This window comes from Meles meles, chromosome 15 (assembly GCF_922984935.1).
Source record: "Meles meles chromosome 15, mMelMel3.1 paternal haplotype, whole genome shotgun sequence".
Classification (NCBI taxonomy): Eukaryota; Metazoa; Chordata; class Mammalia; order Carnivora; family Mustelidae; genus Meles; species Meles meles.
In genome coordinates, this window is record NC_060080.1 from 43,766,899 (window position 1) to 43,792,956 (window position 26,058).

Here is a 26,058-nt window from a genome sequence, read left to right on the forward strand (position 1 = left end):
CTTTTTTTGACAAAATAATGTGATCACCAACATCATGCAACAGAGATTTTGCAATAACAATAATATCCTAATAATTTAGGAAAGCAATTTAAATTACATTTAAATTGATGAATTGATTGCCTTTAAACTAAAATGAGTACTATCAGTAGTAAATAATCCGATTTTCTCCTTCAATGACCTCTTCACTCTGGAACTTAATTTTTGAGTTAGGGTCTTGAAAAAGGAAGGAGATCTGGGTAATAACCACACAGTTACAAATCCAAATACCTCATCTCTTCCCCATGTCTGCCCCAGGTACCATGGCTCTATTGGATGGTATTATCTCTCTGTTTCCCAAGACAGAACAAAGGAAGTAAGTCCATTCAGTCTGTGCCCACCTAATACATTTTCTACTTTGAAGCTTCATAGCCGGGTTCCCAGTTCAGGCACTTATCTTTATTTAGAGTTAGCGTAAAAGACTCCTTAACCTCATCCTTTGCCTCTAGGATGCTCCCCACATCCCAAAACTAATCTATTTTCAGCACCATAAAAAGCACTATCTGAGAAACTTTTAATGTTATTCATGTTCTTAAATTTCATCAACATCTCCCTATGGCTTCCAAGACATAATTTAAATGTATTTCCACACATTATAAGACCCTTCATGTCTTGGTCTGGCCTGTACGCCTGTTAATATTTTTCTTCTACCTATATAACTATGGTTCCAGTCTCCAGAAATATTGAACTTCTTGTTGTTTCTTTAGCAATCTGACATATCTTCTCTTTTTCTGTAATATGTGAGATATACACATTTATATTTCAGAAGATTCCTTTTTATTCTTCAAGTATTCATTTGAAGCCTATCCTTTATGAGGTCTTCCCTGACTTTCCTAGGCACAGCTAAATCCTTTTATGCATTCATTTTAGGGAGAAATTTGCATCTGGAAAAGCCTTACAGAACTTGTTTTCTCTTATGAGATGTGTGTGTGTGTTTGTGTGTGTGTGTGTGTATGTTTGTAGTGTCTTTTCACTAGACTCAGAGTTCCCAGTTTTTGTTGGTTTATTAACCAAAAGAAATACATGATAAAAGTGTATATATCCTCTGTTATTATGACAGTTTTTCAGGGGATGGGGAAAATATTTTTTTTTACCATTTTATTCCTTTCATAATTTCATCCATTCATGTTTCTCAGATAACTCTATCTGTATTTATTGAGTCTAAAGTGGAATATCTTTTCCTGATATATAGCAGATACTCAAAAAAAAACCAAAAAAGGACAAGTGTTATCACCCAGGTGAGTTGACATGCTGACCAGTTTTTTAGCCTCTAAATTATACCCTAACTTGGTCATTCACCTGGCTCTAGTAGGCCAAACTTGAGAACAAAAGAGTTACTAATGTATTTTCAACTGATGTGCAGTGAGAAGTTGTGAAGCAGTCCAGGCTGAGAACACCCTGAAGAACGGCACCAAATATTTACCTGTTGGCCAATACAGAACACTGGGGTTCAGTCCATAATCCCTCCACATCCAGTGAAAGTACTTACATGATCCTTCTACCACAGTTCTGGAAACTCCCTCCTAGCCATTCCAACTACTCTTTATAATCCATCTAAGTTATTAAGAAAGTCATATATACTCGACTTCCAACACCAATCTCACCTCTCCTAAAACTGCTTATATGGGCCATTCTTACATTTTATTCACTGTTAATTTATAAATATGCCCTGGCCTTTCCCTTGGAAATTTCATCCTCCTGACATGATATCTTGATCATCTATATATTCGCAGGGACCATAAGGATATTTTAAGACTAGACACCTGTCTTGTCTGTTCTCTTCTGTCTTTCCCATGCAGCCTCTCAGATATTTTATTTGGACCAAATTACTATTCCTGTGCATTCAGGACCAAAAAAATACCTGGAACAAAGTAATGTATTGACATGGTTTGAATTAAATAACAGAATTCATACTTAGTTCTGCCTTTTAAGCATGGAAAAAATCTTTAAAAAGTCCTGTTCCTTTCTTACCAACAAGAAGATGGAACACCTTGGAGAATATAACTAATTTGTAAGAATAGCTGGTTTGATGAAAGCCTGGCCTGGAATTCAGGTCTCTTGGAACCACCATGTGTAACCTCTAAGTCCATTTAATTCTCTGAGCCATTTGTCCTTATCATTAAAATGACAACTGTATCATCCCTTTGTACTTCATAACATTATTGTAAGTAATCAACAAAATCATGGACATGAAGCATTCAGATAAGCAAAAGTGTCCATACTAATATGCAGTATTGTTAGTGCAAGGCCTTAGAACCCCTTTATTCCTTTGTAATCACAGATTGTCATTATTTCACTCTATTTTCTTAAATTGAGTTTTGATTACTAGATCCTCCCAAATTCTTTGTACACTAATTATATCTCTTAACGTGGTAAACAAGCAGCAGTCCATGTGCATACACTGATCCCACAGTAGATTTTCCCCAATCTAAAATCAGCTAGAATTATATGCAGGGAGTGTACCAAGCTGGAGTAGTAAATACTCTAGGACTGAGGAGAAAGGAAGACATTGATCAGAAATAGAGACAAGAAAGAAATAAAAACAGTAAAGATTGTCCATTGCAGGGCAGGAAAATGGAAAGTAACAGTTATTGTGCACCTAATATATGCTAGACATACTTACATGCATTTCCTTATTTAATGTTCACACGATAGATGAGTAAGAGTGAGGGAATAACTCATTCAAAACTAGTAAAGCCACAATTTAAGATGGGCTTCTCTGTTTATTGAATACCTGTTCTTTTCCCTACTCCATGGTGGCTCTTGATTTATCATTGCAGATAAACAAAATCAAAAACCTAGGTGCCAGAGAGCAGCAGATCACTGAAGTTTTCTTCAGCTAAAATAGAAAACAAAACAAAAAAAAAAAAACTTGTAAAAATTCATTAGCCTCTGTCACAGCCTTCCTGAGGGAAAATCGAGGAACTTGACATTGGGTGATGGCCATGACTATGCCAGAAGCTTTCCCTACTGCTCTACCAGGAGCCAAAGGCTACAGTCTGAGGATGGGGAAATATTTCCTCATCAGCCACAGTGTTAGTGAATGTGAATTTAGGAGTCAAGCTAATGCCTTAACACTGCTGAGGTTCACCTAACTAGTGTGATTTTTGGAAAGTTGCTTCAATCCATGAAATTAATCCTAGTTTCCGTTGTCAATACCACTTCCTTTCAGGATATCTCAAATAGTCTCAACAAAGAATCCCAGGTAAGGGGTGCCTGGGTGGCTCAGTGGGTTAAAGCCTCTGCCTTTGGCTCAGGTCATGATCCCAGGGTCCTGGGATCGAGCCCCACATTGGGCTTTCTGCTCCGCAGGGAGCCTGCTTCCTCCTCTCTCTCTGCCTGCCTAGTTGTGATTTCTCTCTGTCAGATAAATAAAATATTAGAAAAAAAAAAGAAAAAGAAAAAAAAAAAGAATCCCAGATAAAATTTTCCAACCCACTTTGTGTGTTTCCATGCTTGTATCCAAATGCCTAATCAATATTTCCACTTAAGGGTTTCATGGTAAATCTTACAAAGTATAAAGAAAAATTATTGAATGTCCTTACCATTTTTTTCTTTAATGTTGGCCTTTGTTAATAAATAACACCTCAGAACTTTGCTTACTCCTTTAAAGCCTTCATATACAACCTGTAGCAAATCCTATTAATTCTGTCTTTTAAATGTATTCATCTCTACTCTCTGCCTCCATTCCCATCACCATTTTTATTTGTCTGTCGCGGCCAGCACGACAGATCGACCAGGAAACGTGAGGGTAAGAGGATGGTGAAAAGAAGTTAAAGAGACAAAGAGACAGGGGCAGGAGAAACACTGAGGAGGATGTCCAACAGTGCCGAGTTTATTCAGGGTAGTGAGGCATTATATAGCCAACAGTAACTATCTTCAGCTGGTTACAAAAGACTTTGCTACGTGCACAAAACCCTCCAGACCAGGCCTGTTTTGCCCACTTCGGATCAACACCTGTAGGCAATGGCTGATGTTAGTACAATTGTCTCATAAGAAGTAAAACCTGAGAGTTATTTAGGAGCTGTGCTGGAACAGCAAGGACCAGTTAAGAGCTTATGACCCCAACCAATTGGCTCTCATCTAATTAGTAAACGTGTGGGAAGTCACGTAGGCGAGCGCACAACACATAGCACAGACCCTTTCTCAGTGCTACTCAACTTTTCCGTCCTAAACCTTTTGTTAGGCTATTCGGACTTTAAAGGAGACACAAGTCAGGGCCTGGTTTGGTCCTCGTCTCAAGCCTTATCGCAGCCTCCCACATTTGTCCCATGAGGAAAGTCATTTTTCTTTCCATACCAACTCTTGCTCCCAGCCCCAAATCCATTCTTCATACTTTTAACCAGAGCGTCTTTTGTCAATCCATAGTTGATTATGTCATTCCTAGAGGTAAGTTCCCATTAAAGTAAAATAAAGTCCAATGACCTTCACACTGTAATTTTTATGAAAGATGTCCCTGAAGTTGTGGTGTGCATAGCCTTCTGTGGTCTGTGCTGAGGGGCTGGGATTTTCTTCTAATATGTGATTTTATCAACCTATGTTTCTCCTCCCTAATCCTTATCATGATTGGAGGTTATGGTTTGGGCTACTCTGTTTGAATCATATATTTCCTGATAGACTATCAGCTTTATTAAGATAGAATCTAGTCTATTTAGCTGTGTCCTTATTCCCTAGCATAATGCCCTAAACAAAACTAGTGCCAACAAATATTTGTTGAATAAAGTAATGACTAAATGGCTTACTGGTTGGCTGACAGTATGATAAATTGAACAATTCATTTTGGAATAAAGTTGCAGAGAGGTCACTGCTAGGTTTATAGTTCTGTAGAATAAAGATTATACAGCTCTTACCGTTTTGGTTAAGGAAGTATTGATATCCCTTTTCATATAACTAGCTTATTTTTCAAGATGCAGTTGGAGAGACCTCAATTTCGTGATGACTTTTTGAAAATGCTAGCCCAAAACAATGTCAATTTTTTACTTATCCTGGAATTTTTTATCTATACTATCCTTTTCAGTACTTGAAATATTCTCTCATCTAATGACCTGGAAGACGGATGTGTTTATGTCCTTAGGCACATTAGGTATCAGATTTACTAGGCTTATAGACTCTTAGAATTGAGTTCAAGATTGTATTTGTATTTTATTCCTAACAGAGCCTAGCACTGTGCTGAGTACATAGAAAAATCAATAATCATGAAATACACACATAAGTAAATGAATGAAGATTTTGGAAATAGCTGCAAGTTTCAGTGTTATGTGGGATAAGGATAAGAAATATTCTGAACAAATTTATCTTTCATTATTTTAGAATGAGTGAAAGAAGCGATGCAAAAATTAAGACCCCCACGTGTCATCTTTCATGACATCTGCAGCAAATACACTGTCATATAAGATCTAGATACTTTTTTTCTCTGAAAATTATATTTATCTGGGAGGCTTTCTTTTTTCTTTTCTTTTACAGATTTTTTTATTTGAGAGAGAGATATCAAGAGAGAAAGCATGAGCAGAGGGGAGGGTCAGAGACAGATTGCCGAGCAGGGAGCCCAAAGCGGGGCTCAATTCAGGATTCTGGGATCATGACCTGAACCAAAGGTAGACACTTAACCTACTGAGCCACCCAAGCACCCCTGTCTGGGAAGTTTTCTTCTGCTTCTTTCTTTCTTTTTTTTTTTCCTTTTAAATTCTAGAAATGTTGAATATCTTTGTTTTCAATTTTATTTTGTATCTTGGCAGAAATATCTCAATAGTACATAAATTTTTAAAAGATAGCACATAACTTTTGAAAGAAAAATTATATCATTCCACCAATTCCTTCATTTTTATGCATTTCCTTTCTTTTTTTTTAGAATTTAATATGTTTATTATTTTAGTTATAGTGTATGTTTGCTTTATTATTTTATATTATGATTTGAGGAAATAACTATTTCATGAATTTTCTTAACTTTATGTAAATGACACATTCATGAAAAGTCTTTTAATTAAATCTGCTTATTTTCACTAAACCGTATTAGTCTTACCTTAGATGAGAATTAGTCAAGATGGTTACTACCATTTCTTTCCCACTTTAGCTTTTGATAAACTACTAACATTTGTTACATTTGTCTTCACTCACCATGAAGTTTAATGAACAATGATTCCCAATATTTCGTTTGAAGACAAATGTATGAAAATTACAGCTTTAGGGGTTTGTAAAGACCCAGGTTTAATTCATTCCTTTGACACTTACAAGTTATGTGATCTAAGGAAAGTTAACAATTTGAGACTCAATTTTTTCATCTGTAAAATAGTTAAAATTCCTACTTAGAAGGATGTTATATGAAAAACAGGTAAAATATGTGACAAAGCATCCTCCATGCTAGTTTCTTCCCCTGTTCCTCTTTAGTCTGCCCTTCTCTCATAATCACACCTTACCCTATCTTTAAAGTTTCTAATAAACTGCTTACTCCCCCAGCTCCCAACCTTATACATTTTCCAAGGAGCTGAAATAAAACAAGGATAAATTTTTATTTCATTTGACAGCTGACATGTTTGGTTAGTATTTTCTTTTCTTTATGAACATATGGAAGAATTATAAGATGACAGCCATTTTTAACTGAATGGTAATCTTTAATAATAACAACAACAGCTATAATAAAAACAATCACAAAACCCACTAAAGTTTATTATGTAGAAGGAATGTCCTAAATATTTTATATGTATTATTTCTAGTGCTTAGAAAAATTCTATACTAATCACAAACTCATATTTTTTTAAATATTTTATTTATTTATTTGACAGAGATCACAAGTAGGCAGAGAGCCAGGCAGAGAGAGAAGGGGAAGCAGGCTCCCCACTGAGCAGAGAGCCAGATGCGAGGGCTTGATCCCAGGACCATGGGATCATGACCTGAGCTGAAGGCTGAGGTCTAAATCCAGTGAGCCATCCAGGCACCCCACAAACTCATATTTTATTTTTTTTAAAGATTTTATTTATTTATTTGACAGATAGAGATCACAAGTAGTCAGAGAGGCAGGCAGAGAGAGAAGAAGGGAACAGGCTCCCCACTGAGCAGAGAGCCCGATGCAGGGCTCCATCCCAGGACCCTGAGATCATGACCTGAGCCGAAGGCGGAGGCTCAACCCACTGAGCCACCCAGGTGCCCCTAAACTCATATTTTAGAAGAAGAAATAGACTTCTACATCTGAAGCCACACAGTGTGCAAATTGTAAAGAACAATTCCTGTTCAGAAATGGCTAGTTATCATTGCTATGTTCTACTCAGTTTACTCCATGTTGCCCTAATAAACATTTACAATCAACCAGTAGCACAGGACTTCTCTCAATGAAAACACTTACTGCAAAAGGAATAAAGTTGCTATTTCAAGATGTCTAGGATAAATCACATGCATGTTTATAAATTGTTTATATGCACAACTTATTTTGTATTTTGAGTATTTATGTATCACCTATTGAAAATTTGAGAGATATTAGTGGTGACCTCTTCCTGGACATCTATCAGCACACAATCTTGGTGACTGTCATAAAAATTTTGGAGCATCCATGCCATTGGGTACATAAATTAGCAAAAGGCTGAGAATGGAGTGTTGCAATAGTTTCCTTGCCATTAGAAGCATCACCCAGCATGGACAGAGAGAGTAGAGTGTATAAAATTGTATAAAAGAAGCAATCCTCCTTCTGAATCTAGTTAACTAACCATAACATAGATTTATAGATTCAAACTTCAGCAACTCAAAAAATTTAATTTCTTATGTGCATATAATCCACTCATTCATTTACATATATTTTCTCTTGATATTATTTATTCAGATGTTGTAATATTCTAGCCTCAATACCTAGAACAAGGGATACTTGGTTGATGATGAAAGTACTTAGTGTTAGACCATTGCAGGAGATTATAGAGTAAAACTACAGATCTATGTGATCTTGTTCTTTAGGTGTTTTGATGAGAAGGCGCCTAGCTTCAAATACCATGGACATGTGTAGAAAATGTGGGAGTTAATTGAGGCATTAAAAGGACACATCTTAGGGCGCCTGGGTGGCTCAGTGGGTTAAGCCGCTGCCTTCGGCTCAGGTCATGATCTCAGGGTCCTGGGATCGAGTCCCGTATCGGGCTCTCTGCTCGGCAGCGAGCCTGCTTCCCTCTCTCTCTCTGCCTGCCTCTCTGTCTGCTTGTGATCTCTCTCTGTCAAATAAATAAATAAAATCTTTAAAAAAATAAAAATAAAAATAAAAATAAAAGGACACATCTTAGATGAAACGGGAAGGTCAGTGGGATTAGTCCAGAATAGACGCATCAGGAAGGAAGTTCTAAGCCAAGGTAGTGTCACTTGAGAAAGCCTTGATTTGACAGAAAGCTTGGAAAGTTTGGGGAACTACAAACAAAGTATACTGAAGTACCATCTATTCAACTTTTATTTAAAATCAAAAGGAAGTAATGGAAGGGTTATAAGTTAGTTTAGATGCTATTACATGTAGGAAGCTGGCAACTCCATTTAAATAAACAGAACCATGTAGGAACATATGGACTGGTGGAAATACAAGTCCAGAGATTGAGAACGTTTCAGGAGTGATTCAACCTACTCTCTCTGGTACTGTTTCTCCAAGACTCCTTTTTGTGTATTCACTGTAGGTGGATTTCTCCATGATTCTGGATTTTCTTATGGTGAATAAATGGCTCTAGCATTCTACAATATCCAGAATAAGACTGTCTCACCTAGTGACTTTTTTGTAGGCTCAACCAAACTTCCTTTTCTAAAGCCTATAAAGATAATCTCTCATAGTCCACTGCCCTGAGACAGTTTCTACCAGGGAAATGTGCCAAGAAGCCAAATCTTAAGTTTAGGGGAACTAATGATTATGACAAGGGAAATAAGATTAACTTGGACCAATCAAGTCAACCCCTTGATGACAAGTAGTGAAGGAATATATAATCAGTTTTTCTTTTTTTTTTTTTTAAGATTTTATTTATTTATTTGAGAAAGAGAGAGAGGGAGAGCACACAGGGAGAGTAAGAGAGAGAAGCAGACTCCTCACTGAGCAGGGAGCCTGATACAGGGCTTGATTGAGGACCCTTGGGCTCATGACCTGAGCTGAAGGCAGTGGTTTAATCGACTGAGCCACGCAGGCACTCCTATAATCAGTTTTTCTAGCCTCATGCTATCCATGTAGAAGCAAAGGGCAACTAAGTTAGTAAGAAATGGGAGAGTATGAGTGGAGAATGGAAAAACAATAATGCCCAATACCATTCTTAGAGAATAACAAGATTATATTTTCATTTAAAGTAGATCATAAAAGTCTGCAGTGTGGAGGGGCAGCTGGGTGACTCAGTTGCGTGTGGGACTCTTGATTTTGGCTCGGGTTGTTATCTCAGGGTGATGATTCAGGGTCCTGAGACTGAATGCTTGGGCTCTGTGCTCAGTGGGGGTCTGAGATTCTCTTCCTCTGCCCTTCCCCGGTCCTGTTCGCTCGCTCTCTCAAATAAATAAAATAAATCTTTAAAAAAAAAAAAAAGTCTGCAATGTGGAGAATGTCCAGGTCAAAGAAGGTGAAAAGGGTTGGAGGTAGAGACTGTCTTAAGAGGTCTTTGCTGTTACCTACTAGGAAGTTGATGGTGCCGGCACTAAGGTGTTGAAAGGGATTGAGAAGCAACAGATTATGCGATCAGTTGTCCTACTTGTATTTTTAGTCAAGATAGATAATATCATGAGTAGTATCATGACTGTTCTTAAAGAGACATTTTAAAAAATTCTAATTATATCTTTCACAGGATGTTAGTGTGATTTTAATGTTACATTTTCTTGGTGTTTGTTCATGACAATTGATAATAGCATTGATGGCATTTATATATTTCTATGCAGTTTATTGAGGTAAATATATGCATTTGGCATTTTAATCAAATTCTATATAACATAATTTGGGGTAACAACAGTGCTTGGGATAACTGTTGTATTTTATTATATTCAATATCATACTAACATTTGAGTTGTTTCTCCTTTTGTCATTATAATTTGTCCAGAGATGAACATTTTTGTGATAATCTGTTTTCTGAGTTTCCATTATTTTCTTCATAGGGATTCTTTATGAAGAATCATAGAGATTTCTTTATAGAGATTCTATAAATTTATACAATTCTGTATTTCTACCTCTTCACTCCAATCCAGAGGCAGCCACTTCATTGTTCAGTAATCATCTGTTTACTTGCTGTCTTTTTCAGTAAATGTAAGGACCGTGATCATTTTAATTATAGCAGCATTTTCTGCATGCATCACACTATCTGGCACAAATACATACTAAATAAGCAAATTAATTAAATGGTATCCATATTTAATACTGCATAGTATAAATGTGTGTATATATTTAGTGTATAATAGGTAATAGTAACATATATGGTACATATATATGTATGACCTCTCTCCCTTTCTCTCTTTTTATATATGTATATGAATATATGTAATTTGGTGCTATATGTAGCAGATGCCCATATGGCCAACTGTGAGGAAACAAGATTGTTCAGTAAATTCCAAGGTGAATTCCTTTATATTCTTTCTTTCTCTCTCATTTAAAAAATAAAAGAAGAAGAAAGAAAACTTTCTTAAAGATTCAGTAGATAACCCTCTTCAGTAGCTTCTAAGTAACATTTAAATCCCGTGGGTTTCTTTTTTTCCTGTTAGTTCTCAACAGCCGATGCTTTTTACAAACTATTTTCTGAGAGACATGTAGCTTTTTATTATAAATTTTACATTCAAAAATGAAAGTTTATCAGTATTTTAAAACATCAAGATTTAGGGTGATTCAGTAAACACTCCATGATTCTTTTTTCTTTTAACATGATAATACAGGTACTTGGGGAAAAAAAGATATCGTTCTCTTCATTTTTTTTCTTTTTTTAAATTAAAGTTATGGTAAGATTACCTCGATATCCAGTGAAGATAAAATATGATAAGTAGAGGGGCGCCTGGGTGGCTCAGTGGGTTAAAGCCTCTGCCTTCAGCTCAGGTCATGATTCCAGGGTCTTGGGATCGAGCCCCACATCGGGCTCTCTGCTCGGCAGGAAGCCTGCGTCCTTTCCTTTCTCTCTGTCTGCCTCTCTGCCTACTTGTGATCTCCGTCTGTCAAATAAATAAAATAAAAAAAAAATACGATAAGTAGAGATTTTTGTTTAGGACCCTTCTAGTGCGTGCAGTGATTGGACTCCTCTGCCTTCAGTACTACCTGAGAGTATTTACACTGTTTACCCCTCCTCTATCCCCACCCTGCAGTGGAACTCCAGATCTTTTCCATTAAAGCTCTTCAGCTTTGACCACATTAGTCTTTGAATTTTGGTGAGATACTTATAGAAAAGTAATGTCAGGTGGTACTGGAATGAAATTAATACTTTACTCTGTAGTTATTTTACTGTGATTATTTTAGACCTCGTGCTCTAAACCCAGAGTTAAATTAAGGGAGAAAACTGTAAGCATCTTATCACTAGACTGTAAATTTCTTTACTTGTTAACTGTTGTAATTCTACCACCAAGTGAGACTTGTATATAGTGGACATTTAATAAGTAAAGAACTTGTGAATAATGGAACAGGATAACCTGATTATACTGAAGGATTTTTGTCTGTTTATTTTTAAACCTTTTTTTGTGTGTGTGGAACATAAGAAACAGAGAAAAGGGCACAAAACTTAAATATCCAACTACATATCACTTTATAAGGCCAATAACAATGTAGCCAAACTCAGATTAGTAATTAGAAAATTCCTATAGCATGACAGAACCCCTCCACCTTGTGCACTATTAATGATTATCATGATTTTTATAATTGTATCTTCATTTATACTAATAGTTTTTGCATCAAATATGCCTTTCTAAATGTTCTAACATACATTTGTTTCTTCTTAAACCTTATACAAATTCAATCAAATAGTAAACATTCCTTGCATTGAGCTTCATTTTCTCAATATTGTATTTTTAGTTTCAACAATGTTATTGCATATAAATGTAGTTTGTTCCTTTTCTTTTTGCATAATATATTACAGTTGTGGTAGGTAGAATCATAAGATGTCATTCCCCCAAGACTTCATACCCTAATTCTCAGGACTGTGAGTATTGAAGATTCTCATGAAGGATAGTTGGAAGGCTGTAAGGCAGGCAGTCAGGGAAAAGCCCCTTCACCCCTCAACTGCTCTAAGAGGAAATCACCCTTAAAAGGATTTTATACTGCTCTGGAAGGAGCCCTCCACTCTTTCCCAGGTGACAAAAACCTGACTGGATGGACAGGAGCAGATAGGGTTAATCAGATTAAAAGAGCCCACCAAGAAGGCCATAAAAACCCCTAGCCTTAGAAATTCCTGTAGCAACCTTCTAGGGTCCTCTCCCTCCTCAGGAGCTTTGTGCTATCGCTTTGCTATTGCTCAATAATTCTTGTTTTTCTTCCCACCACTCTGTCTGGTTTACCTCTTCATTCTTCAGAGCAGTGTAACTAAGAACCACAGGCAGGGATGGAGAAAAAGATCCTGAAACAATATCACCCCCATGGCTAATTTATTTATATTTATTATTATTTTATTTATATTTATCATTTTATTAATATTTATTGTTTTACTCTTTTACTATATATGGCAAATAGATATTACAGATGTAATTAAACTTACTATTCAGTTGACTGTGAGTTAATCAAAACGGAGATTATCTGGGTGGGTTCATTCTGATCACACGAACTCTTTAAAAGCTGAGAGTTTTCTCCAGTCAGTCCCAGAAGAGGACAGAGAAATTCAAAGCATAAAGGGGGATTTGACAGGAAAAAGTTTCTGTTGCTGAGGTGGAAGGACTTGAGAGTGAGCTTGACATTTTTTTTTTCAGTATTTAAATTTATTTATTTATTCAGCTTAACAGCATTCATTGTTTTTGCACAACACCCAGTGCTCCATGCAATACGTGCCCTCCCTATTACCCACCACCTGTTCCCCCAACCTCCCACCCCCGACCCTTCAAAACCCTCTGGTTGTTTTTCAGAGTCCATAGTCTCTTATGGTTTGCCTCCCCTTCCAATTTTTTTTTTTTATATAAACATATAATGTATCCTCAGGGGTACAGGTGTGTGAATCGCCAGGTTTACACACTTCACAGCACTCACCACAGCACATACCCTCCCCAATGTCCATAACCCCACTCCCCCTCTCCCAACCCCCCCTCCCTCCAGCAACCCTCAGTTTTGTGAGATTAAGTTTTGTGAGATTAAGAGTCACTTATGGTTTGTCTCCCTCCCAATCCCATCTCGTTTCATTTATTCTTCTCCTATCCCCCTAACCCCCCACGTTGCATATCCATGTCCTCATATCAGGGAGATCATATGATAGTTGTCTTTCTCCAGTTGACTTATTTCACTAAGCATGATACCCTCTAGTTCCATCCATGTTGTAGCAAATGGCAAGATTTCATTTCTTTTGATGGCTGCATAGTATTCCATTGTGTATATATACCACCTCTTCTTTATCCATTCATCTGTTGATGGACATCTAGGTTCTTTCCATAGTTTAGCTATTGTAGACATTGCTGCTATAAACATTTGGGTACACGTGTCCCTTCGGATCACTATGTTTGTATCTTTAGGGTAAATACCCAGTAGTGCAATTGCTGGGTCATAGGGTAGTTCTATTTTCAACATTTTGAGGAACCTCCATGCTGTTTTCCAGAGTGGTTGCACCAGCTTGCATTCCCACCAACAGTGGAGGAGGGTTCCCCTTTCTCTACATCTTCGCCAGCATCTGTCATTTCCTGACTTGTTAATTTTAGCCATTCTGACTGGTGTGAGGTGATATCTCATTGTGGTTTTGATTTGTATTTCCCTGATGCCGAGTGATGTGGAGCACTTTTTTATGTGTCTGTTGGCCATCTGGATGTTTTCTTTGCAGAAATGTCTGTTCATGTCCTCTGCCCATTTCTTGATTGGATTGCTTCTTGGTTTCAGTTCAAGTTGTGATCTCAGGTTCCTGGGATGGAACCTCTGTGTTAGGCTCCAGGCTCAGTGCGGCATTGGCTTGAGATTCTATCTTTCCCTCCCCTGCTAGTGCTCTCATGTGTGCACATACTTTCTCCCTTTCTCTCTTTCTCTCTCTCTCAAATAGATAAATCTTAAAAAAAAAAAAAAAAAAAAGTTGACTGGCAAGATAAACATTTCTTCTTTGGAGATACTCTCTCCATTTCTCCCTAGCCTTTTTAAAATAAAACTTCTCTTCTTAGATATTCTACAATTTTTCAGTGATGTGTTTATGCTTGTGGTTTGTTTTTATTTAGCATTCTTGAGGGATTTTTTTTCCTTGAAAATGTATTTAGACTTTAATTAATTCTGGAAAACTTCAGATATTTTCTTGTCAAATATTACTTGTTATTCATTCTCTCTTTTCATTGTAACACTCCAAAATAAATAGAAGTTTAGCCTTCCTATTATATAACTTATTTTCTTAACCTCTCTCTACTTCATGCATTTGTTTCTTTTAGGTGTATTTTGGATATTTCCACCTCACTTATATTTCAATTCATTAATTCCCTTTTCAGAGATGTCTAATTTATTGTTTTAATCAACTGGTATATTCCTAATTATTTAAGGTTCTAGAAGTCCTATTTGTTTTTCTTTAAAATTTGTTATGCATTTTTTTCAGTAGTTTATAACTTCTTAAAAACTGCTTTGATCTGGTATTTTATTTTGCTGTCATTATAATCAGGGTTGTTCCAATTTCTGTGTGAAACAGTTCCAATTTATGACTGCCAATAGTCACTGTCCATTACATATGATTCTTACCATTATCACCTTGCCTCCTGGTGTCCCTGGTTATTTTGGTTGCATTTGAAAAAATCTGATTAAAAACAGTGACTCAGTGGGTTAAGCATCTGTCTTTAGCTCAGGTCATGATCTCCAGTTTCTGGGATGAAGCGCTGCATTAGGCTCCCTGCTCAGCAGGAAGATTACTTATCCCTTTCCTTCTGCTCTTCCCCCTTGCTCATGCACATGCTCTCTCTCTCTCGCTCTCTTTCTCTCTTTCAGTCTCTTTCTCAAATAATATCTAAAAAAAAAATTGTAACCTAGGGTATTATTATTTACTTCACTGAGGATTTTTATTTTCTTCTTTCTGGTGCCCAGGTATACTAAGAATGTACAGTTATCCGACAGTGTGACTGAGCTCTCTCTAGAGTATCTTCCTGGCTTGTTCAAATAGGACCGCAATCTGTGCAAGTGCTTTTTTGTTGTTATTTAATCCCAGTTTCAAGAATGCATTGCTTTGGATGTTTACCCAAAATATGAGGGTTCTATCAGGACCATATCTAAATGAGCCTTCAATTTTTATACCCTAACCACATGATGTTGTCAAAAACCAGCCTCTCAGCCCTTCTTTTGTATTGACAAGTGATCACAGCCACAAACGTACTATTTAGTAATCTGGATGTTTGTCCTCTGCCTGCTGCTTAATTTTGGCCTGCAGTTTTGGAAACTAAAAAAGCAAACAAAACAAAACAAAAAAAACAAAACAAAACAAAACAAAAACAAAAAAACCTTAATCATTATTTCTCTAAACTCTATTTAGATTGTACCCAGAGTACAAAGTGTATGAAATTATGTACCTGGAGCACAAATTGCATGAAATTAGGCTGATTCATGAGCCAAGTATGCTGATTTATGGAATGCTATCATAATCTCTATAGCTGGGAAAAAGACAGATTACCAATGATCACACAGATTCCAGTTTTTCCCACAGTAATTATAATCTAAAAGCTGTCAAGCATATGACCTGCTGGACGATGAAAATACTCTAGTGGATGCTTTTATTTCAGATAGATTTTATTACTTATTACATTTCCATTTCTTTCTTGAAAAGATAATGAGTCGTGGAAGAGACATTCTAGCAATCTAACATTGCCACTATGAATTTGATATGAGACTATTTATATAACTTCATTACAGTTCTGCCTCCGCATGGAAAGTAGATTTTTATTTTTAAAATATCTACTAAATCAAAGAGTCCTTTCTTATATAAAGAACGTCTACAGATTATGTCAGATTTCCATGTATTGCTGGTGTCCCTATACTTTTTCATCTTGGAAACATTTTATGCTATAGATATAAATCCCAAATTATATAAATTAATGGAACATTTTGTGTACATAAAGCACATTGGAATTTTTAAAGTCAATTCACTTAGGAATTACATCTGCAAAGACACAAGTACATTAAGTTTTGTGGACAGTCTTCATTTGACCTTTTGTTTACCTCATTCTAAAACAGTGATTTAAATGATATTTAATTGGATAAAATAGTACCTATTGTAAGAAATTATTGTATCTAAAATATTAAAAACTCATGAGTTAGGAATTATAAAAATAAAACCAAAAAGAATAATTTCCCCTTTAGGGTATCATACTTGATTTTTAAATATCCCTACAGTCATGTGGGTTAAGCTTACTCTACCAAAATGCACAGTTGTATTTAGATAACCAAAGATTTGGAGGTACTATTTTGCTATAGCCAGAGACCTTAACAGTATAATAAAATAATTCATTAATTTTTGTTTACTTCTTTAGAGGTTGGTTAAACAAGGCAAGATTACATGATTAAGTGTGAGTTTTCTGAGTAAAAGCAGCCTGAGACATAGAACCCCACCAGAGTTACCCATGCCAAAAGCCTTCTGAACTAGTTTGTTCTGTTATTTATATTAGTTGGTAAACTATGGAAAAAGGCCCATGTTTCAAGGGTTTTGAAACAACATTGAAAAAAGCTTATTTGCCATAATTAAGACATTATTACTCAATTTTTATAAAATAAACAAATTACTGTTTATTTTTAATAGTGTTCTCCCAGAATACAATGAGGGACCAAGTAGCCAACACCATGAATTGCCAATGTTGCCATGTATGATCATTATAGCCCTTACTGCATGAAGCTTTTAATGCTGATTGTCTCATTTAATATTCAGTATAGCCCTATGAGTTAGAGAATACTATTTTCTTGTTCTTATCTAGATATGAAAACCAAATCTTTAATTGTCCAGTGCCCTAAAGTTAGCAAATTCCAAATATCAAGATTTGAACTTAGGCAACATGGCTCAACAATCAGCTCTTTTATTTTCTTATATTTTAAATTTTTTTAGGGTGGGGGGGGATCAGGCTCCAAGACACAAGGCTCAATGATCTCACAGTCCTAAGATCATGACCTGAGCAGAAATCAAGAGTCAGAAACTTAACCAACTGAGTCACCTAGGCTCTCCTGCACAGTTAGCTCTTTTAAAACTGCGTTTAAGTTATTTTCTGGAAGACAGGAAGTGTGTAAGTAAGAGATCAAGAGAAAGCTACCCCAAAAAAGAGATTTCAAGTAATTCTTACAGTCATGAAAAGGAAAATTTCAAGGAATGGAGTCAGAATTCACTAGCACCATTATGAAAACAGTGCTGCTTTGAGTAGGGCACACATAGGCCCCCCTCCATAAAGTTTTCCATGAGAAAGAATAGTCAGAAGTATGGAAGGAATTGGAGAAGACAGGACCAGCATGCATATTTAATAGACAGTCTGACTCACTGTTCTGTTGAACATGCTTTGAGTTCTTAACATCATTTGGGTGGTTAATAAGGAGCAAGTTGCTAGTGGCAACAACCAATTTCTTCGAATTTCTGTGAATAAAACCTGAGGCACATGCAGTGCTGTTTTAGTAGATGTCCAGTGCATCTTCATGACTCCAACTTATTTGTTATTGAGCAAACTCTAGGAAAATAAAGTGTAATGTCAAGATAGTAGGTTAGGGTAAGGAAAAGAAAAAAAAAATCTTAGGTGCTTAAATACAACAAAAATGTGTGTCTTACACACATTCACACCCAAATGGGGGATTTTGCTGTTCATGGTTACTCAAGACTCTGGGATAGCAGAGGCTCTGTCTTCATGTATATATCCAAGATTATTGAAAAAGGAAGAAGAAATTTGGGGTACCAGCTTTTAAAGCTTCCATTCAAGAGTGAGATGTGCCATTTCTGTTGGTCAAAGCGAGTCCATATGATAATGCTTACCTTCAAAGGGAACAAGGAAATGAAATGCTTTAATGCCTGGAAATATATAATGATCAACATAAATGTCTGTCACATACAGAGAAAGTGTGGCACAAAATCTTAGGAAATTTTATGATCTCTTCTCAGCAAACCAGGCATCAGAAATAGGTCAGAATGTTACTGTGTTCAGGGTAGTAGCAATGTGGGGTTTTTGTTTGTTTTGTTTCAGAAATAACACACTATAACCTACAGGGTATCTTCAGTCACTCAATTTAAATAAATGGTAGAGGTTTCTACCCTGGAATTTCAAGGACTTTTAAAATTTATTTTGACTTTATACAGATGGTAAAGATTGTTAATTGCCTGATTCACCAGTTTCTACTGAACTAACTTGTCAGTGGTCCTTTGATAGAAGAAAGCACAAGTTGAGAAGAAACCAAACTTAGGACATGATCCAGAACCAGTGATCTACAAGGGCTTGAAATCGGGGCAGCCTCTTCGATAGCTCAGTCTGGCATGAACAAAAACACTTTAGGGCAGTGAGCTGTTCAGCTCTTGATATATTACAGTTGGCACCCATGGAGAGATACCTGAGGTGAGAAGTAAGATGCAATTTCAAATACATAAATAAGTCTACCTGCAAAGTCTTTTTCTCAAGAACATACAATATAACCTTAGGAAGCAATGTTCCTTTTCCTTGTCAAATTGTTTTTGTCATCCAAAATAGTCATAATATTTTCTTTTCATATACCTTAAAAATTTAACTCATGTCTCTTTTAAAGTTACTTCAGTATATACTTCAATATATAATGATTGGATTAGAGCATGTAAATAAATTTAACATTCCATTTTTACTTAATTAAGGCAAGTATAATATACTATTTGGAAGACATTATTATGTTATGATTCTTTAGGAGAATCATTCAATTGGATAGAGAATTTTAGTGATTTAAGATATTTTATTCCACAAATTAAAAAATCCCTGATGGCTACAAGTAGGGAATTTGAAGAAATTCATGTCATACATATTTCTTCTGCATATCCTTTGGAGACATTTATTCTTAGCATAAAATGAAATAAAATTACTTTTATTACACGTACAAGAGATCTGAGATTATGCACCTCAAAAAAAAAAATCCAATTTGACAAGGACATATCTTTTAAAGATTCTTAAATATATCATTTTTATTTTAAAGAAGGAAAGTATCAGTTTTTGGTCCTAGAGAAATTATAGGAAAAATGAAAAACACTCTAAAGTGATTATCCCTTAAACATGTATTTCCCGGATTCAGATTTAGGAGACCTGGGTTTGAATCTAAATCTGCCATTTACTTTCTGTGATCTTTTGTCAAGTTTTCAATTCCTCAGAGCCTCAAATTTCACATACTACTTTGTTAATATTTCACATATTATTTATGCTAATTTTTACTAAAAGCTGAGACCACAGCCCCAAATAAGAGAAAACCTAGAGTACCCAATTACTGTTAGGGATAAAACATTTGTATCTGAGGCCATAGAAAATATTTAGTGCCATATAAAGGCCAATTGGTAAAGTGGTTGGGAAAACCATGGCAAAAATAAAGAAAAATTAAAAGTTCTAGATGCAACATAGGTTCTGTTTATCAGTAATTTGTCATAAATATTTATTTTATTTGTGCCAAACAAGCATGATTTTTTTTTACCTTTTTGATTGAAGGTTGTATTCAAACACACACACGCACATACACACACCTTAATACTACCACTTCATTTGAATTCTAGCTGTTCGTTGATTTCTAGCTGTATTAGCCTTGCTGTATTAAAAAAATAAGGAAACTTGATTTCTTTTTAAATTGCCAAAGAAAACATTTTTGCCTTTTTCTGAGTTATTCGGAGTGTTCAGACCAGAGGAGAACAAACAGTTTTTGTCTCTGTCATGCAACGAGTAACTTTTAACTTTATGGGAAATGTCATGAAGTTATATTCATGTTTGAACTGAGACTGAGAACCAAGAGGCTGTCTTCTTTATTTCAAAATAAATTTGAGGTCACTGTGGGAGATATATTTCTTTTCACTTATGTGAGAGCCTTGGTTACCTCTTAGGAACATGATATTTGCTTTCATCTTTCACCTTAAGTCTGAGCAAATGTAAGACAGTGATATAAATACAACCTGTCACAGACAATACAAGATACATTGATATTGTTTTCCACTCTTTCAGAGCAGAGGAGAAAAGATACTTCCCTTAAGCTATTCAAACTGGGTGTGGTCATGTGACTTGCTTGGACTAGTATGAAATGTGAGTGTGTTATTTCCTGGCTAAGCATTTAGTGCAAGTGTTGCGGGGATTGAAGAAGCATGTGCTGATGTGTGGGTGGACAGCTGTGCTCTCCCATTCATGATGGCTGCCCTCCCTCAACAGTAACCTGAATGCACAGTGCACTAAACATAAACAAAAATAAGCCTTTTTTTTTTTTTGAGTCACCACAATTCTGAAGGCTGCTTATTTTCATGTAAAGGTGAAGTAAGACTGATTTATGTGATCATTTCCCTAGCAGGTTTCAGAGTTATTCTTTTGCCTATCAGGCTTCCTTCAGGAAAAGTGGTCAGTGACTTTTTACCAAGACTTTTTAAAAGAAAAAGTGGACCTAGTTCTTTCTCCTTACATAGTTCAGAGTTCTAAAGGAATAGATTCATAAAAAGATAAGCTAAAAACCAGGATTATTGTAAAAATAACAAGAATAAAACGTCTTTTAAAATGGGAGTCCAATTCAATATTAGCTGACTGAAACCTCTGATTTCCTTAGCTAGAGTTTGGTTTATAACTCACAAAAAGAGCCTAACATTCTCTTTCCCTAATTTTTGGTAAATATGCCTCTTACAGTAAGAACTATTAGATATCTCACATACAAAATGACATTATAGGTGATTTCTGTGGCATTCTGTGAAATGGTGTTGCTAATCTCTCATCGCTGTCAGTAGCATTTAGAACATTACAATTCATTCCTGTTGCTTTTGAGTTTACAAAAGCAAGGTGTCTACAGTTGCTTCACCAGAGATAAATTATTCAGCCATTTATTGAATTTCTAATAAGTGTCACACCTGGGATTTGACATCAGTTTGAGAAGGGATTTGGAGCTGCTGTGCATATTGTAACAAGATGTAGCTCTTTCCTCAATAGTTTACAATCTAGTCCAAAATCAAAGCTGTATATAATAACCACCCCCTCCCCCCAAAAACAGTGGTGAGTAATTGGTATATTTAAATGTGTCAAGCCAGTAGTATGGCTAAATGAGAAACAGGATGGTTTGGTGTTTCTCTGGACTGACACTTAATCTCTAATGTTATAAACAAATTGTGTATTCTCTCTTAGAGTCTCAGTTTCCATGTTTGTAAAAGGAAAAGATTGGATCAAAAAATATCCAAGTTTCCTGCAAACTCTAAGAAACTATAACTCGGAATTCCAAAGTGCATGGTGTAATTCTGTCTTTAGAATCTGTTCAAACTTTCTATAGATTTTCTGTTTCTGAGTCTCGATCTCCTTATTTTGATGCAGAATACTGTAGTATTAGCTCTAGGTCTGGGTAGACTCAGCACTTGGTTTTGCACATCAAGGTAAATTTATTTTCACTCAGGCTTCTAGATGTGGAGAAACCCCTGGAAAGCAACCTATGCTTGGAGGCAACCTAAATCACAGGAGAGAGTTCACATAGAGGCTACACAGACTGATGAAGACATGACTCACAGAATACAATGTATTAATGGCATGTTAAAAATAAAAGAAAGAAAACTCTTAGATCTTAAATATAAATCTCCAAAAATGTTGCTTCTCATTGGAATTCTCCTGAGAATTAGCTTTTTTCTCCCTATTTAAATGCATTATAGGGGTGCCTGGGTGGCTCTCAGTTAAGTGTCCCACTCTTGATTTCAGCTCAGTTTGTAATCTCAGGATTGTGAGATGGAGCCTCACATCTGGCTCTGACCCAGGGGTGGAGCCTGCTTGAAATTCTCTCTCTGTTTCTCTCTCCCTCTGCTCCTTCTACCCCTGCTCCTGCTTGCTCATTCTCTCTCTAAAATAAATAAATAAAATAAAAAATAAATACATTATAATTAAGGCACACCAACCAAAAAGGCCATCTCTAATAGAGTTCCTAAAGTTCTTTGTAATATTCATTATCAGTCAATTTTTGCCATGCGTCATACCACCTTCCCATTTTAAAGTGTGCTTTTCCTAATTCTCCAGCCTATATTCTAAGTATTTATTTCAGTATTCAACTGATAGACTATTTATATTGAACTTTAGCAAAATGAAAAGGACTACACACATATTCCTAGTTTTTGGAAATTATCACACAAGGTATCTGTTAACCATGGCTTCCATTGAGTTTAATAAATAATTTATTTCATTTGCTATTTCATCTATTGGAAACATAATTATCAAATTTGTCTTTTTAGTGTTTCCTGAAAAATCATGATGGATTTTTTTAAAGATGATAAAGCAAATAGAATGTGATTTAAATTTTTTAATGAATCAATAAAAGAAAGGACAACAGTGGGGCAAATAAAACAATAAAAGTAAAAGAAAAAGAAAAATGTTGAGAAACTTAATTCAAACATAATAATAGCAAACAATTATATAGTATCTACTATATTCCAGACAGTGTTGGAAAGAATTTACAAATATTAACTCATTTAATTTTCATAAGATCCCCATGAAACAATTGCTACTATAAATCCAAGATAACAAATAATGAGGAAGCACAGAAAATTTTAATGACTTGGCAAGGGTCATGCATTTCTAATAAGTGACAGATTCAGAATTCAAACCCAGCAGTCTACCTCCAGCATTTATTTTCTTAACCACTATATTATAGTTACATTTATTGAGCAGCAGTATAAATGTACTAAATCTTCATTTAAAAGACAGGAACAGACTACATTATAAAAAATAAACAGAGTTTCATTCTGTCGATGGGAATTCACCCAAGATACAAGAACAGGGAGATACTTAGAAATAAAATAAGAAGAGATATATCAAATGAATGCTGACCAAAATGAGGTTGGAGTAGTTCTATAAACAGTTATTAACAGCAAACGATGTAGACTTTAACCAATAGAGATAAAGAGAATTACTTCAAAATGTTAGAAACTTCATTTTACCAAAATGATTAAAAATACAAACTATATACACCTAAAACCATCATCTCGAAATAACTTGAACACAACTAATGGAACTTCAAGGATAAATTGATAAATCTTTAACTCATTTTGTAATTAGATTCACCAAGCAAAAATACAAAGAAATTTAGAAGATTCAAACAATTCTTTTAAACTGATGTGATCATGTATATGGAAAGTACAACCAACAATTGGAGAATACATGAAACTTGTTAAAATTTGCAGTTGTGCTAGATCATATACAATATCTCATAAATTTCAAAGATTTAAAATGCTATAGATCGTGACTCCAACCATAATGTAATTTGGTTCATAATTACAAAGATTGTGGTTATAAATTAAAAACCATAATTCTAAACAACTCATGAATCAAACAAGAAATCATAATAGATATGAAAAATATTTAAAGCAGGGTAAGAAAAATGGTATATGGAAAGCTTAGGAATACTGTCAAAGTAGCACAAAATGAAATACTGGCTTTAAGCATTTATATTCAAAATGATGAAGACCTCAAATGATTACACAAAGCAACAAATTTTAAATGTTAAAAAAAGAAGAAAGTTTGGAATTATTTCAATGAATGAAAAAATAAGAAAATGATAAGGTTTATAGAATCCATTGAAATAGAAATCCAACAGGGAATGAACACAGTCAAGAATCTCCTTTTTAAGAGAGAGGCAAACTAAGAAATAAGCCCTTACCTATGGAGAACAGACTGATGGTTACCAGAGGGGAAAAGAGAGGTGGGAGGATAGTTGAAATAGTGATGGGGATAAAGGAGGGCACTTGCTGTGATGAGCAACTGGGTGTTGTATGGAAATGTTGAATTACTATATAATATACACCTGAAACTAATATAACATTGTATGTTAAATATACCAGGATTAAAACAAAAACTTAAAAAAAAAGAACACTAACTCCAAAAGATACCTGCACCCCCATGAGCACTGCAGCATTATTTATAATAGCCAAGATACAGAAACAGGTGTCCATCAATGGATGAATGGATAAAAGAAAATGTGATTATTACATATACAAAGAAATATTATTCAACCATAAAAATGAATGAGATCTTGCCATTTGTGACAACATGGACGAAACTTGAAGGCATTATGCTAACTGAAATATCAGACAGAGAAAGACGAATATCATATAATCCCATCTATATATGGAATCTGAAAACAAAACAAAACAAAAAAACAAGCTTATAGACACAGAGGATAGATTAGTGGTTGGCAGGGAGTAAGGTATTAGCAAAATGGGTGAAAGGAGTCAAAAGGTACAAACTTTAAGTTATAAAATAAATAAGTCAAAAGGATATAATGTACAGTATGTCAGCTATAGTTAATAATACTGTAGTGCATACTTGCTAGGTTGCTAAGAGAGTAGATCTTAAAAGTTCTTCTCACAAAAGAAAAAAATTCTGTAACTATGTATGATGATTGTAGTGATCATTTAACGATATATACAAATACCAAATTGTTATGTAAGGAACCAGAAACTAATGTTAAATGACAATTACCTTCAATAAAGTAATTTTTAAAAATAAATATACCAAAAAAATTTCTTTTTTAAAAAATAATTACATTGGTATTAGTTGACTAGATTAAATTAAGGCATAAACAGTATCAGCAATTAAAATAATTCAGCATACTATCAAAATTTTATGCTGATTAATGTGAAAACTAAGATAAAATAAATATGTTCTAGAAAAATAAAGTTTACTATCATTGACACAAGAAAAAATAAATGTACTCAGGAAAAGAAAATATTCCTGCAAAGAAACTATCAAGCCCAGTTGTTTTATGGTTAGGCAAAACTAAATTTTCACAGGTAATTCCAATTTTAAACAAAATCTTCTGCAGAATGGGAATGTAAATAAGGTAGAAGAAAACACAGTGCATGCTATGATGCTAGTAAAATGTTGACACCAGAAGTATAAATAGTACAAGGAAAAATAAGTTTATGTCATAGAAATAAAATTTACAAACTGTATGTAGCTATATATAAAAGAGATAACACGTGAACTTTTTGTTTATGTCTGTAAGATGTGTGATAACTTATAAAAGAAAAAACACAAACTACCTTAAATATTTTATTTATTAAAATACTTTTTTGAAAAATACCAAGTTTGCAACTCATCAGGAAGGAAGAATGAAATGCACTGATCTAGATGAGGCATGCAGGGAAACCCCTAGAGCAGTAAATTTTTTATATCTTATGATAGTGTTGAGTGCATAAATGTCTTTGTCATTATTAAGCATTAACCTGGGCATAGGCATTTACTACTCAATTTTGTAAAGATAATTGGACACGTGAAGAATCGTGGATTAGGAGTCCAGAAACCTGATCTCCAGGCTTGTTTCCTTACAAGCCAGTGGGCATTTACTTCAATCATTCATCAAGTTTTTATCAAGAATGTAACTTTATTTTGGAGTTAACCAAAGAGAATAATGGTGTTAGGTGGAAGGGAGTCAAGGAAGGAAGAGGAGTCCATTCCTGGACGTCTAAAGTAATTTTTCTTTTTTCTTTTCTTTTTTTTTTCCTTTGCTGCTTTCATGAAAAGGAAAATGTAAGATCTTTTTCTGCTCTGTTTCTTTATAATTGCTATTTTTACTATGGGAAACTAGGTATCATTTTAAAAATTTCATTTCATTCCTTCACTAGCCATTTTCAAAACATTTCCTTAACTCCCATTGTTAAAGGTTAAAGTCCACACACTCTTGAGCTGAGCTGAATAATATTATTCTAATCCATTTTTCAGGTCCACTCCCTTTAATCTCTCCTAGGAATCCTCAGTTCATATTGATTTAGTATTTCTCAAATGATTATTTTGTTTTCCTGCTGTTTGGTG